At 37.1% G+C, this 17,614-nt stretch overlaps 1 long non-coding RNA gene across 1 annotated transcript in view; it reads right to left on the bottom strand.

Moving 5' to 3' along the window:
• The window catches only part of LOC126976651 (uncharacterized), a 150,579-nt gene that overhangs the window by 69,236 nt on the left and 63,729 nt on the right, over nucleotides 1–17,614 (bottom strand). Inside the window, exon 3 of the long non-coding RNA XR_007731943.1 lies at nucleotides 11,756–11,793. This is a non-coding gene — a long non-coding RNA (uncharacterized LOC126976651). The remainder of the gene's footprint in view (nucleotides 1–11,755; nucleotides 11,794–17,614) is intronic.

The following is a 17,614-nucleotide window of genomic DNA, read 5'->3' as shown; positions in this document are numbered from 1 at the left end:
TCAAAGCAATGTGACCCACAATTTAACGAGAACCTCGCATTTCGCACACAGCTCTACATTCTGTCTATCTTTGTTTTACTTTCACTACTTGTTCTTACAATCGAGATTGTAATTTGTTTTTCGAACTGAAACAGCACCACCGCTCAGTTACTCTGAGCCACTCTCTTCACATAAAGTTTTTGATTTTTGTTTATTCTTATTGTGACGCTGTGGAAGAATTAATTGCATATTTATTGCTACTAAGGCGGTTTCAAACGCACCTCACTGAGGATGCCACATTCAACCTAATCACCAACCTCAACTCAGCCACCTCAAACAAAACTCAACAAGTTTTTCTCTATTTTCACAAACCGTGTTATTTCACAATAAAATATATGTAGCGTAATAATCAACACTAATCGCATTTTATAGAAAAATTCTTTTCAAATTTACTAATAGTAAAATCCACTAAATGTATTAAGAATTTCAACGGCATTACAATCAATATCGTCAAAATGGGACTTAAAAAAGATACAAGTGACAAAATGTATCCCAATTAGCCCCACTTGATATATCATCGTAGAAACAGGAATAGCGCTCGTAAATCTGTCAAGGCGGCCGTATGAATCTCATTTCGTGAACACGTCGACTCCACCCGAAACTTCTGAAAATACTACATCTTATCATGTTGGTAATAAATTTCAAAATTAAAATCATATGTCTTGCGCGTCATTTTCGTATCGCTTTCATATTTTACTTTCCATGTGGAATTGGAAGCAGCCAATTGCTTCTTTTCCACTGAAATATTAGATTAGTACAAGCAAACTATTAAAACAATGTGTGAAACAGTAAATCATAATGAAAAAAAAATACACCTATACATGTAACACTGCTCAATCACAATTAAAAATCGCAATTTAAAAAAGCACCGCACAATTAAGTGAAACGAGCTTAAAACGCGCCGTCTCTCGAGCTCCTCGCGAAGTTTTTTTCGTCTCACATAATTATCGCGCACTCGAACTCTGTTAGCTGGGAGTCTCGCAGTTCGAGGAGACAGAACTCAGCCAGCCCGCGCTAATGAAGACAATCGGCGCGGACAAATGATTCCGAGGGCACGAGTTCAACGTGGATTTTCAATCTGGGCCACTCACAATTATCTCATCATCAATTACGTTGCAGAAACTTAATTAGCTTCGGTGCGGATAGTGAAATTTTCAGTCTACCCTCATGTGTGAAGTTCATTGATGTTGCAAGTTTAAATACTTTACTACGTATAAAAATAATATAAATACTTGGATTGGAAACGTAATATTTCCCATCCTTGACAATTACATCGAATGTCAAGTGTCAGAATTTGTCTGTTTAAAAATATTCCGTTTTCTTGTTTTCTATAAAAAGAAAAAATCTAAGCCCTTGGAACTTTCTATACTTTCCGTCGAATTACAAGTAGTTTTGAAAAGAGTCACTATTTTGATTATGCAGTAAGTCATCCATTCTGTCCTAAATGATGAATTTCATTCTTTGTCATTAATATATATTTTAAACGAATCAAAAAGTTGAAAGGCAAAGATAAATGAAGACAACAATTTTAATGTTCAAGTACATCATAAAACAAATAATCCTTAAAAAGTAATGAAATTTTTCACCGGCCACTATAAAAATAACCCGACACAAAAAGCCGTCCTATAAGACACCGTTAATGATATTTGTTGTTAAGTGAGTCTTAATACTCTTTTTACGTTGCCGAATTTGTATTCAGCAACATCATTATTTCATACAACATAAAAATCAACGTCAGGAACGCGCTGCAACAATCCATAACCCAAAACACGGTAAGCGCCGAACTTCCCGAGTGATGGCACAAAAAACTTACCAAGAAAAAAGGTCGAAATTTCGAAGGCGCCAAAAAGCCGCCGCCATTCGTAGAATGGCGAATGAATGAAAAAAGCCATAAACCTAAGACGCTCAACCGCCAAACGGTTTCACGAGCCGATGCACCAAAATTGTTCGAGAATTTAACAATTCCCTGATAACAAGCGGTCGGAGTTTTTTCTCGCGTCTTTTTGTGCTAGCGCCTTATCTGCGTTGTGTATGATCGATGTTGATTTGCTCTCAGCGATAAAATTGTAACGTTATCAGCTCTTTGTATTGGCTTATGAAATCGTGGTAACATTTTAAAATGGTTCAATTTTGGAGCGATCGTCAAATAAAGAAATTCGATTGATATTTATAAAACTATATTACTTAATAAGATTTATTTTAATGGTGTTCTGATCTGAAAGGTTTCCCATTTCCAGAGGAATGAGCCCATAGAATATTAGCATGCTAATTTGATTTTATTGGCTACCAACTCATTAATTACTTCTGTAATGGAGGGTTTCATTTAAGAGACAATTTGAAAGTCGAAATACGCAGAGATGTATTATTACCAGGTTGTTATTTACAAGGCTCAATGGTGAATGTTGTAAAAATGAATGGTGCTATATTTTTGGAAAGTGTATATTTAACAGAAGACAATAAGTCTGTCAAAAAAATGTAAATAAACTTTTAATGCAGCGTCCAGTCTGTTTAGACGATGCGGGGACAAAACGTGGAGCAGTGTTTGTCGGCATCTGTCATTGTCCCGTAATAACAAAAATGAGTCGTGGCAACAAAAACGAATCCGCCTACCGAGAACCGTCCATGTACTAGCACATCGTCGCGCATCACAAACAATGACGGCTATTGTACATTCGCTATAAACGCCTCAATGGTAAGCATCAATGGTCTTATCTATTCTAACCTAAGACAAGTACAATTGTTTCGACGCCATTGTAAAACAAACAGCGAGGAACCGTCATTTACGACACTTTGTTGAAGGCAGATGCCTCAAAAGGTGCGCATGTAAGACCAAAGGTCGTTTTGTTTCATATCTAGCAGTAATTATCATCACCTGCCTCTTCCCTTCCAACAAATCATTCCCCATAAGAGGCATTATGTTGAGGGCGAACAAAAACACATTTCTGTTTACATTCTTTAGTTTCTCACTTTGAAGCGACCGCGCAGGAGATTTATCATTCGATTGGACACTTATGTAATGACGCATTAAGTTTTAATTGCAATTGGTCACTAAAGCGCTAATTAGGCTGTGCCAATTTGACGAAATGAATTATCATAATTTATGAATGTCGGATAATATTCTTTACTTTGGCTGTCATGTCATTTAAGGTAGGTATTAAGTTTAACAATTTGGCAGCTTCTTCGGTATCGAGAGATTATTACATGTTTTTAATCCTTTATTTTGGGAAGCCGTCAAAATGTGTGTGGATCACAAATGATCGATTTAGTTTTATATAAATTTACAAATGGAACGATATGACAATTATGATTAAAGTTTAGTAAAATATTATTTCACAAATAGAGTAGTGTTTCACGAACTAACTGGAATGAATTGCAATGAGAAATGAAAGCCAAATCGTGAAGACCTTCCTAATTAATTAATTTTTACATTTATTATTATAAAAACTTGTAAACTTACAGTTTTCCCCAAAGTTTTTACAAGCTAGTCCCAGAAATACAAATAAAATACAAAATTAGATTTTAAATTAATTAAACAATTAATGTTGACATACTTCGAAATTAGGACCAACAATCAGGGAAGCAGTTATCAATAGGTAAGGTACTAATAGACCATATTAATTTTTTTGTGTGAGCGCACATTTAAATATTTTACATAACACAAGCCGGTTTTATTTCTCCAGTGTTAACGTTTGTCCATAAATGATTTATTTAATGAGCACAGTCGAACAGGTAGCCGGTCGTAAGCCCGCGCAGTGTGCCGGGACACCGGTCATCGGTATAACATTCGCTTCTTAACCTCGAAACCTTTTCATATGACTTTTTGTGAGGGACAGGTGATTTATTCAGGGCTACCATACAAACGCGGTTACTGTAGATAACGGTACGTACTTCCATTATACTTGTCTAATAATTTATCAAGATTTCAGTTTCACGTATTAATAACGTACCAATAATAGTTACAAAAAAATCTTAAAATATTATAATGTTTTATTCGTAGATACTGTTTGAAGATTTGTTAGAAATTAACGTTGTCATAAGATAAAAAAAGTGATGAATGCATTCAATTGTTAGCACATCGTAACAATATCAAGAATCATCTCTTGTTGGAATCCCAAACAAAAACGCAGGATCAACAAATAATGGCATTTAAAATATATTTTCAAATATTCAGTCCAACTAATTGGTAGTTACGTAATGAATTGATATCGGATATACAAGGAAAGAAGCAAGACAAAATAGTCACAGCAACCGGCCTACGAGAAGACAAACTTACAATTATTTAATTCTAAAAATTATTGTAAATTATATTAGCTTTATTAAGAGCATGATATATAAATTCACCCACGCAAGCCGTGACAACCCTAGCCACGTTAGCCATCCTCAATGAAACCCGTGCCCTTCTAGTAATGAGCGCTTAAACATTTTGTTAATCTATTCCTCGATGGATTTTTAATACCCGCTCATTTCGACTTTTTATACTTTTCCGTTCTGTAATGAGATCTAATAGAGATAATAAATATTATCACGCGACTGAAGCAGGTGTCCCGAGCTATAATTACACGTCAAATGTGCCACAGTTAAGAATCTATCGCCGCTCCTGTTTTTTGTGTTCGACCTTTGTAAAAGGGCTCAAGGCTCACTCGATGAAACGTGAAAACAGGAGCGCTACGTAATACTGGGTTTCCCCGAATATTCATCAGCGATGCACGAATGGTTCGAGCAGACCAGAAATGAGAAAAGTATTGTTCTGATGTCTGAGTATTTGGAGAAATATTACCCGCACCTGCCCTTTGTTGAGCGCTAGAATGTGGGCCGACTTGGAAATGTTAGTTTGGTGTTCTGGGATCATTAAAGAAAACTCGTTCCACACCAGAACTATATTGTGACTGAACCCGTTGTTATGTCTACACACAACATATTATAATTATAATGATCAGTTTCTTGGAGAAAATCGTTTTGCCTTCCAGATGACCGCGGATTTGGCAACCGAGATTTCGACATTTTGCCGAAAAACGGGTCATCCGATATTAAGTAATCACCGCCGCCCACATTCTCTTGCAACACCAGAGGAATCACAGGGCCAGCCTTTGTGAAAGGTTTACGCGATATTTTAGAAGGCACCTATGTGGTACCATCCTGAAAACACCGCCCAAAGAAGTTCATCCCACAGTTCAGTTATACGTGATATCTGTTTTATTGTAACCCGACTTGCACCCAAATACAAACAAACAATTGAGACGCGAATGTTAATTTAATGAAGCACGAAGCGTCGCTGGATGACACTCAGGAGTCGGCAGTCGCGTTAACGAGATCACTTTGCGATTTTAGTTTCGCTTTATCCAAATTGTGAAGTGTGCGGGCCCGGGCGTCTGCACAACTCGTGAGCGGTCCTTCAGTGGCGGCTCCGCTATCTGCGTGGTGAACATAATAATTTTGTTGAACTATCGAGCGGCGGCCGACACAAATCGGCTTGCAGAGCCCTTTTACATGAGTTTACAAACAATTTTATGCAGTTATTACTCATATTTTACATAGATTATGCGATTAAAATTAACACAATTTATTTGTTACGATGTCGTTCCAGAATAACATTTGCTAGGATGACCCAGGCCTACGTTTGTTACCCCTAAAATGTTCTTCTGGAAAGACTTTGAAATTATGTTTCATTAATTATAATTATAGCGGAACCCTTATGGGATTACTTTATTGTCTGTCAAGACCCCTTGTCTCGCGAACGCGTGAAGGTATCAAGTTGAGATTAAAACATACTCCGACTCGCATTTGTCCGGTATTTTTTCAGTACGAATGAAGTCATATCAGACACATGGCAATAACTACACGAGATTCCCAGTAAATTAATCGGTAAACATTAGCACAAACGTCATTAGCAGAAACATTCCGTCAAACAACAAACTATTCCGCCAACAACGGCCGGGTTACGACTGTTCAGTGTACACAGACCCAACACATTTAACATTTTCTACGAATACGTCCACCTATAAATAGCCGTGCATATCGTACTACGTCCTTCGATGACGTAAATCCATATTTATACCTGACACAATTGAGTCAAGGTATAACAATGTAACATACGAAATAACTATGTCAAAAGCATTTTTCCAGTTGACTCTACAACAGACACTTGTAGTTGACTTACCCTGAGGAGGTTTAGTTTGAGGCCGAAACGTGGCCTACAAATGTCGAATACATATACAATTATAGGCAGCGCCTATCAGGTATAATATGTAGGTACGTGCATGCACATTACCAACTATTAAAATACAAATAATTTAAAATAAAGTGTTTCTCTAGTTATGGTTCCTTTTACAAAATCGACGTTATGCTCTCCATCTCAGTCTTCTAATCTTTCAACGTTCATTTGAATACAGCGGTAGTTTTTTACTTGTGAATTATTGCAAGTACCTATCAATGTTGATATAACTACCTAATCGCTAACTACTTTTTTCTGGTGTAACTGTATTTTTTACATAAGAGGGAGCAAACGGACAAGAGGCTCACGGGATGGGATGTGGCAGCCGCCCATGGACACCCACAACAACAGGTGTCAAGAGATGCGTTGCCGAGCTTTAAGGTGGGAGTATGCACTTCTTAAAGGTCCCTAAGTCGTATCGGTTCCGGTAAACCAGAACCGGAATGCCAGTCGTCAACGTGATGCGGGCGAATTACCAAGAAGTAAGAAGACTAAACCATTGACAAGTCGTCTATAATATAAGTAAAATTCATACAGATATATATTAATTAAAATACTTAAAGTAATATTTATCAATACTTGCTATTAAAATTATTTCAGCAATTAGGTCAACGGACTTGAATAATATTCCCCTTCAGTACCCAATATCGAACATAAATTCACAAAGCAAAATATATACAGCAAGCCTACTCAATGGAATTTATTACGGTTATAATTATTTACTGCCGCGAAGACAAGTTATGTTTCCTAACAATTATTATTTATTACTAACATTGGTTTCTCCCGTCAGCGCACAGACAGGTACAGTCGTTACATAAAGTTTGCGGTAAGTTAATCGCTGGAACGCCACAGTGTAGAGAAATTAGTTTACCAGGATATAGACGAAGAACGAATCGTGAAGAGCATAACATACAATCAAAATTTACTATAAAATAATTTTGTATATTGGTATTTTCTTGTTTGGGTATGCATAGAATAAGTCACAAGTACCGTAATGCTATAGGTTGATAGTTGGCAAATATAAATCGCAACAAATATAATGCGTTATTATTACATGTACCAAATAACTGAACCTATACCTGAGCCAGTAATAGTGAATACACTCGCTTTACTACGGTTCAATTTAACAACAATACGGCTTGAATTCAGGTAAGTACCCTAACGTTGAACATTCTACACGCTGTGTACAAGTTAGCTACACTGCAAGTAAATGAACACATAGTTCGTGTGGGACACAGTATGGTGCGCAGTCATCTATCATCCGGCAACAACGGGGCCCGATAGCGCCCCCAACTGATTTATAGCACTCGATATAATCGAAGATCGCCAGGCTGCGATAAAAACGCACCACCCGTGGAACTTTAAATTATTTGCCAATCCAAGAAGTAAATCACTCCAACCCCACGAGTCGCATGATATAATAATTAGGGGGAAAACGGATGGCGTATGTACGTTTGAAGGTTGTATGAGAAGCCTATTTCAATAATAATAGATGTATGAAGTCGTTTCATAATCGTCTGATTTAAGTTTACATTTTATTATTAGTTTTGCATCTATACTTCTATACTAATATTATAAAGAAGAAATATTTGATTGTTTGTTTGTTTGCATTGAAGGCTCCGAAACTATTGAACCGATTTGAAAAATTCATTCACTGTTGGGAAGCTACATTATTCACGGGTGACATAGGCTGCATTATATTTAAAAAAATAGGGGTCCTTACTAAAATTTCCAATAAAGTAACTAATGTAGAAAATACCTAAAATATTCATTACATCGCGTGCGCTGCGAAAAGTATTGGTGATAGAATAAAGTTATGTACTACGACTTTGCAGAATACTTCATTAATTCAAAAAAAGGGCAACAGTATGATATAAGTGTTCTTTCATTTTAAAAATTTAATTGTAATGTCGCTACTGCCTGTTCAGTCCAATATGTACGCGGACGAAGTCGCGGGGTATTTGCTAGTTTATTCAAATAATAGCCAGCTGTGCGATGCAATGCTTCAACCAGGTATAATAAATATCTTATACTAGTGGACCCGACAGACGTTGTCCTGTCTTAAATTTGAGAATATTAAACTGTTTTGAATAAGTCTTCTATTGAGTCCTCTGTTGTCCTCTCTCTTTTGCCCAATTTCACCCGCAGAAGACTCAAGTTTTACACTAAGAGAATCCTCATTTGTCGAATCACCGCTCTTCAGTAACACCTTCCTTAAAGCCGCGCCTAGTATCGGATACTGGGTCTCGACATCTCGAGCGATTGCCATTTCCACGGACATCTGGAGAGCAAAGCCAAATAGGCTTCGAAGAAGCTGGGCGTCATAAATAAAGCATGGCAATAGGTACTCGAAGCCTTCCCACATTCTAGTGCTCTATAAAGCGCAGGTCCTGCCACATATGAAGTATTGCTGTCATCTCTGGTCTGTATATATAGATAGATAATATATATAATGAAAATGGTCTTTGTTTGAGGCTCAATCACGCCTCAATCATTGATCCTATCGCCATGAAACTACCACCATTCGATGCGAAATTGATCCTAGATGGTTTATGGCTACTTATTTTATTTTAATGTATTTGTAAGAAGATGAAGAAAATGTAATTTATTTCCTTTTAAAATTCGCCCAGCGAAGCGGGGGGATTTTGCGGATATCTAAACTAGATACTATAATACCCCATTAAACTGCCTATCATATATAAAACTATTCAAATATGCATTTTTTTATTAACAAATTACATTTACTATTTCACAATTCTTGTACAAGACATAAACTCATTCGAGTTTTACCGTGTACAGGAGTCGTCTGCTGGTGGTGTATACTTATGAAGATAAATGACTTACTTTTATTGATATTATTATGAATATACCGACACAGAAAATCTAAGAAATCGCCGAATTTACAGATAATTCTGCCTGTATTAAGAGCGACATGACAGACTGAGGAACTTTCGCACAATGCGTGCCATTTGCAAAACAGCTACCGCCTGTATCTAAGCCTCAAGCCAGTAGTTTAGAGTCACTTTGGACGTTGGCCCAAGTTCGAGGCAATTTTCATTGAATTAACCCATGTTGGTGAGCTTAGAAGCTAAGTCGAAGAAAGTATAATAATATTATAAGACAAATTAGTACATAAAATAACAAACTGTTGTAACACTGTTTCATGCGGATACCGTCATTTATATTGTCGAGAAAAACTACGAGATCAGCAAGACGTTCAACAGTTGGAAAGTGCCACTCAGGGTCCTGTGATGCCAAAGAAGACCATTGGTAAAACTATGCAGTAAATTCCAAAATACTTTCAGTCCGCTGATAGTGTTTTGTATATTTATATGTCTCGTAAGGTGATACAAAGAACGCAGGATGGGCAGCAGCTTCTCTACAAGAGAGCACTACTATCAACTGCGATCGCTAACCCGACTGCCAATCGTGGCGATTATGGCGAAACCCCCAAAATTAAAAACATGACAGACAATATAAGGCCCCGGCCCCCAGACCCCGACGGTCCCATTCGTGGTGGCCACGGTAGCAACAAAATAAGCAATGTGGCAGGGGGTGCTAAGAATCCCCGGGTTCGGTAACGGCCACAAATGAAGACGCAGTGCTAGTAGGCCCTCCATAAGATGGACCGACGATCTTGTCAAGATCGCCGGAATACGTTAGATAAGGGCAGCGCAGGATCCATCGTCGTGGAGATATTCGGGGGAGGCCTTTGTCCAGCAAATCAACTCTTCCAGCTGATGGTGACTACACGGTTTGGTAGGAAACTCTTACTTGGTAATAGCTGGATTTTTATTTTATAATCGTATATAAGCCCCAGTATAATTAATATTTAATTTGGCACACGGCACGACAAAATTACGGAACTGTGCTCCAGAACAGCCAGGCTTGGAAGAAAAAACAGCCAGGCTAAAGTGGAACTGGGCAGGACATGTATGTCGTATGCACACAGACCGATGGATGCAGGTCGTCACGCATTGGCTGCTTCAGGACGGGCAAAGACCCCGGAAACGATGGCGTGACGATTTGGATGCCTATAATAAGACCTGGTCGGAGCTGGCACAGGACCGAGAAAATGGAGTAAAGCGGGGGAGACCTTTAACCAGCGGGATTCGAGTCTACGTCTAAAGCTGTTGGGTGTATGGAAGAATGAAGACTGCCTGAGAGATAATCTCTGGAATAGGGTAACAAAGGACTCTGTGAGGCACCATGCGACAAGATACCTAAAACACATGCTTTTCATAAGAACTCTCACATACAGCTATATGAGAAAGATGCTGACCAGTCAGGTGTAAATGAATTAAGAATTTACACAGACGGCTCGAAAATGGCTACTGGAACTGGTGCCGGCATATTCTCACATGAACTAAACATACACATTTCCATACCCTTGGGCACACACAGCTCCATCTTCCAATGTGAGCGCGTAGCCATCAAGGAAGCCGCCAGCGCTATATTAAGAAGGAAGATACATGGCCACAGTATCAGATTTCTTTCTGACAGTATGGCGGTACTAACAGCGCTGAAGGGTACCACATACAACTCAGCACTAATACACGAATGTCACCAAACCCTGGAACAAGTTGCCTCTTATAACCGGGTAACTCTACAATGGATCAAGGGACATAGCGGTTCGTTAGGAAATGATGCAGCGGATGAGCTTGCAAGGTGGGCATCGGCAAATATAGTGACTGGTCCATTGCCACTTCTGCACTGCCCAAATGCGCTCATGGATACGCTCTCTCACCAACGACCTACACAACACCCGATGGATGAATGTCTCAAGCTCTAGACAGTCGAAGGAGTCGATACCTGCACTGTCACCCAAACTGACACGTAGACTTATCAGCCTCAACAGACATGACATCCGTAATATGGTGGGCACCCTAACGGGTCACACATCACTAAACAAACACCTTTTCACAATCGGCGTAAGGGACAGTCCTAAGTGCAGAGGCTGTCTGCCCGAAGACGAAACGGTCGCTCACGTAATCCTGGAATGTGCGGGGGTGGCTAACCAACGGGTAAAAACCTTAACCAATCGCTCCAAGAAGTCTGCGAACACCCCAGGAATGTTCTGAACTTCTGGAAGGAGCTGGGCTGGATGGAGTAACTGGCCATTACTGCACGCAAAATGGACCCATGCTAGTGGTTTAATTGCGGAAACAGGAGCCACCATATCATACCATACCAGCGGGATTCGATAGGCTTATGAATAAATATTTTCACAGATTTGATATTAAAAAAAAAGACTTAATAAATTGAATTTGCCTCATACCGGCAATTTTATTAAGTATTTTTATATAATACATTCATATGCACCATATTCTTATTCTAGTAGGCTCGTGGTTAATTAAGCTCTGTCTAGCCCTATAGATGTCAAAATATCAGACATTGTGGTACTATAGCAATGAACACAGCGCTATAGAACCAGCTTTCATATAATCGACATGGCAACTATGTATCACATATATAAACGTTATCAAAAACAATTTCGATACTAACCTTTTATCGGCTCTTATCGTGTGCTGAACCCCACGGACCTGGAACGAGGACAAAATAATATTAAACACTTCGTTTTTAAATTATTAATTAGTTTTAGTTGCTACGTACACTTTTAATTCATTTCACCTAACGTTGCCATATTGTCTTCACAATTTTTTTTTGTTATTTGCAAGACCGGCTTGAAAGGGAAGATGAAGATACATTTAAATAGAGATTAGCCATAAAATGATTAAACTAGATATAAAGTCAAGACATTTGACATTTTCAAAACAACATTGCAATTCTTGGTGACATAATAAAATAAATAGAGCTTATGCAAATAAATATATTTAAATGAAATTTAACTTCACTTTTTGGTAAGCTGTTTTTCTTGTTAATTCTTTGCACTAAAATAATCACAATGAAGCTCTCTTACAATATTTTTTGATAAGCTGTAAAATATTACATTGCCATAGTGCAATTTACCATGCGAATACTATGCACTAAAATAATAATGAAAATATCAAAAATTAAACTGTTCATTATTTTTATTTACTGAACAACTTTATTGTTTTATTTAAATAGTTTCCCTATTTTTGCCAACCGCGGTAAAAACGCAAGATTTAAATGGAGTTTGAATCATACAATTTAACATAAATATTTATGGCAGTAATGGCGTTGACACAAAATCACCTATGAAAAATATTAAGTATTTGACAACGGAATTGTAGGAAAAAATAACAAGACAACAGGAAACTATTTCAATGCTACTTTATTATTATGTTATAATAACTCTCCAAATACACCTACTCCGATAACAGAAAATACCTAGAAATAAAGTGTTTATTTAAACAATTTGTAAATTTTAAGTTTCATTCCTTAACCAGGACATAAAAATGAAAGCGTGTCATTTGAATAATTTCTATTGTTATTCTAAAACAAAGAAAACCCAAACATAACCGGTGATAAGCGGTTTAGATCGTGACAAAACTCAGTAGCAAAGCTTGAATAAAGAATTCATCATAGTGTGGTCGTCAAATTTAAAATTCGTAAGTTTTTATAATAGACTTGCTAGACATTTTTGACGTCTCCATCCAAAGAAAAAATCAAAAAATAAAAACACCCCGAGTGCTATGTCGGATGTTATCAATTCACGTATCAGTAATTTACTAACGTAAATATATATTATATTACTAGCTGACCCAAGAGACGTCGTTCTGTAAACAATAAAAAAAATACTGTTTATTGTAATTTGCCAATAATCTTTCAAAACATCAAGAATTCTTTCGTAAAAAATGCTACCTGTTGTTATAATGAAATTGTTTCACAGTGGAACTGTCAAAACGTGCGTCACTAAATTCTCTCATAGAAAATATGTCCATACAAAACAAATTTTGAAAATAAAAATGATCATTGGTCCCAAAACGAAATAAAAAGTATCCTATCTATCAAGTTGTACTAAACTGCACTCCATGAAGTAATCCCCACTTAAATCCGTTCATTAGTTTAAGAGTCCATCGCGGACAAACAACGTGACACGTAATTTATATATTTTAAGATACTAAAAGAGTATATTATATATAAGAGTGAAGAGAGAATTATAAACGTCATCGGTTAGCGCCTACGTGTTGACGTAATAATCTGGGTGAATATTAATTATTCACTTCGTATAAATATTTATGTTTATGAAAGAGAAGAGCAAACGAGCGTACGCGTCACCTGATGTTAAGTGATCACCGGCGCCCACATTTTCTTAGTGAAGAAGGCATCAGAGTCTTAGTCTTAGTCAGAACTATTATAGCGAGAAACTACAGAACTATTTTTCATGTAACGTTAGTGATACTGCAAGCCGTACCGACACAATAGGACGAGTGCGAGGGAGTGATAAAGGAACGGGGGACGTTCCATCGAGGTCCAGAGACCTTTTTTTATGAAAATAAGGAACGAGACGAGCAGGACGTTCAGCTGATGGTATTTTATACACCCTACCCATTACAATGCAGTGCCGCTCAGGATTCCTGAATAACCCAAAAATTCTGAGCGGCACTACAATTGTGCTCGTCACCTTGAGACATAAGATGTTAAGTCTCATTTGCCCAGTAATTTCACTAGCTACGGGGCCCTTCAGACCGAAACACAGTAATGTTTACACATTACTGCTTCATGGCAGAAATAGGCGCCGTTGTGGTACCCATAATCTAGCCGGCTTCCTGTGCAAAGGAGCCTCCCACCTATATAGTAATAATAAACCTATATAATAATAGGCTTAATAGGCTTAGTTCTGCAGCATATGCGGTTAAGAAAATCAGACGGTTAACTGACATAGATACGGCGAGATTAGTATACTTTAGTTATTTTCATAGTAACATAATACTATGATATATTGTTATGGGGCAGTGCGGCCGATATTAATACTATCTTTGTGCTGCAGAAGAGGGCTATTCGCGCGATTTATATCCTAGGTCCTAAAGAATCATTAATAGAAAAATTTAAAGAAATAAACATTTTGACTGTTGCTTCTCAATACATTTTAGATAATGTTTTGTATGTTCATAAGCACATTGAGGAATTTTCTAGAAACTGTGACATTCATAATGTTAACACGAGGAACAAACATAAACTTGTTATGCCCACTACTCGGTTGGGTCGAGTTAGTAAGTCTTTTGTTGGGCGATGTATATGCTTCTACAATATGATCCCAGAAAATGTACAAAACAAATGTGTTACGAAATTTAAAAGAATTGTTAAAAAACGTTTGTGTGGGAAAGGTTATTATAGCATAAACGATTTTCTTAATGACACCACGGACTGGGATTAAAGCGTACACCCTCAGGCTCTTTAATTATAAATGTTTATTGTACGATTTTACATTGTAATCCATATTTTATATAAAAAATAAGCCCGCTGAGTTTCTTGCGCCCATTCTTCTCAGGTCTGAGGCAGTCTCTTTTGAATGGGTGGTAGATTTTGACGTTCAATAAGTGATTATAAATCCTATTTTGAATAAAAATATTTGAATTTGAATATCAAATTCAAATATGCTCCAATATTTATCATGAAGACATACTGTTAAGGATTCTACACTGCGAATCCGTTCAAACAAGTCAAATGACTACTATTCGGTTAGTGATCATTTCCTTTGTAATTGTTTATTCAGCAAAAAAAAACGATCATTTAATCGAATACGAATTCATTAAAACCTTTAAGTACGCACTCAACTTGTTTTTATATCTCTACTGGCGAAATAAAAACTTATCTAAATCAAATCTTAGGTCGACGACCCCCTAAGCAGAATCTTAAGGAGATAGCGCGTTTAGAAATAAATCACTAGTTTTTTTCTATGATAAGAAATGACGCCAAAGATAGGATAGACGTTCATCTGTCGGTAATCCATACGCCCTGCTCATTACAATGCATTACCGAGGATTCTACATTGTAATTTTTTTACTGACTAAACTCGGACCTTCACAAATGACTTGCATATATTTATTATTCATTAAATGTGATTAAATCTTTACCCGAGCATTAGTTTAGATGTTCATAGACTTGTCGATTACCTTCCGTAAGTCTGGTTAGGTCCTTTAAAGCCTAGGAATTAAAAGCTTCAATTTATAGCTTATTACAAGGACATAAGTCAAAGTCAAAGACAAAGTCGTACTATGTACAACGTATTACGAATTAATAAAAAAGTTGCATAAGTAAAATAGAATATTTAGTAATTATCTTCATATATTTGCATCAGAAACAACCTCTTCTTTTAATGTAAATTAATAAAGATATTATGGTAAAGGTATATTGGTTATTAACTAAACGATAATATGAACAATTTTTAATTCTTCGCTTACGTGTCTAGTCTAACAACGGTCTTTGTTGTGAATATAATCTACATAGAGAATATGGACGAACCACGCAACATCGATATAGTATAAAGAAATTATTGTTTTTAAGTTTGGTGAAAACGGCGCGTAAGAATGCACACCAGAGAAGACGCCACACGCTTAAAATAATAAAAATGTTACAGCAAGCAAGCATCTATCATACGAGTTCATCTTAAAACAAACAAACTTGTCCAAATGTCTCGCGAAGCACGCGATAAGCGAACTCAGCTCAGACATGGCCGTTGTCTGCGCCCGATATACGAGTACGCGATACTGCAATGCAGTTTGCAGTTGCGCTGCGGAAGAATGCCGTAACGAGGACCTTACTTGAACTGCATACTGTGGAACTGCCTTCATTTGTCGCAATTTCAACGCTCAATACAATTAAGAAACTCTTTTTAAAAAGCTCTTGCTATTCGGTATCATTTTGATATTGGGCAAAGTTATAATCGAGCAAAGAAATCATTAATGTTTTTGACTGGCACTTGAGTAATATTGACGAAATTTATAGTATCGTTGTGTATCAATTCTAGTTCCCTTCCGAAAAAAAACTATTTATTGGTTTTATATCGTGCTGTTTAAAATGTTGTACACATATTTATTGTTACGCATGGGGTTCAAATTCTGTACGTTTATTAACAAATAAACAACCGGCCTTACAAATAAACCTACCATAAAGTTTTACTTCAAAATAAAGCAAGACTATTCTAAATGTTGTCTTATATCGCTGACAACACTGTCAATAAATTGATAATTCTGAAGTTTTCCAAATGTGAATCAGCCTAAATAAACGCGGGAATCGTGATACGTCCAAATAAATCAAATATTTCTATTTGAAAACATTTTACATATTCTTGGTTTATGCTCAGGTATAACTTTATGCCAATTTTATTTGTAAGGCCGTAAGTAGGTATGTACTTGATTATTAATGTATCGAAAACTAGATACCCACAATGGTTAAAGCATATACATAGTATGGTAATGGAAGAAGCGCATTAATTTAATCTATCTTAAATTAACTGACTCTTAGACAACATAAATAGTTCATTTAATCCAACCAGTGTCCAATTATAATGAACTTACAGCCATCCATCAAAGGCGTATCACAATACATGAAGCAGTTGAAAGGTCGCCCCGACAATATACTAATTCTAGTGTTTGAGGTTTTGCCATTTTTTCTCTATCAATTCTCGGAACGCCTGGTTCGTTGGCCCCGTGCGCCGCAACGCCCTCTGCAGCTTGCTTCGTGTAAACTCTCGCAACTCCCTCCCGCTCGTTCCCACGACAATACTTCGAGTAAACTTTGATGTGAACCGCTCAAATTCGACGCATACTTTGCCGAATTTTACTTTTAAATAAAACGTTGCAACAATTGTTTCTGGGTAACAGTATTGTGCGACGGTTTGTATAGGACATAATTGATGAAAGTGAGCCTGGTATGGTATATGGTATAGGGGCTCCTATTTCCGCAATAAACCACTTAGTTGGCTCCATTTTGCGTGCATTATTGACGAGTTACTCCACCGAGCCCAGCTCCTTCCAGAAGTTCAGAAGTGTAGGTGTCGTGAACCAGTAAAAGCTGCGGTGGTTACCTATTTTTATATAATTTCAATTTACGTAGTTACTGTTATTATATTCAGCTTGTTGCAATGAAGGTGACGTTCATGTACATGTCATCAGGATATTGGGTAAGTAAGGTACGCGTCCTTTTTTACTCTTCAATTAGATTACTATGTCTACTTCACTTATGTTTGCCTGGTATCAATACAAACGAGCGTTACCTAGCCAATCGAGACACGTGCCTGAAGATCTGACAGTGAAATAAATTCTCATAAAAAATGTAATATACTTCAGCAAAAGTTTCGATAAATATCCCCAGTAATTGTAAAGGCTGACTTCTTATTTCATTTTCTATTTCGCCAAGATTATTAGGATTCGTGTTCCAGACAGGTTAGTATCGGGGCAATTAGAAAATAAAATTGGCTCGGCTGGTTCTACGAAA

The sequence above is a fragment of the Leptidea sinapis genome, chromosome 41 (assembly GCF_905404315.1).
Source record: "Leptidea sinapis chromosome 41, ilLepSina1.1, whole genome shotgun sequence".
NCBI classification, from domain to species: domain Eukaryota; kingdom Metazoa; phylum Arthropoda; class Insecta; order Lepidoptera; family Pieridae; genus Leptidea; species Leptidea sinapis.
The sequence above is the reverse complement of the archived record's forward strand: the minus strand, read 5'-3'. Positions and strand labels throughout refer to the sequence as shown.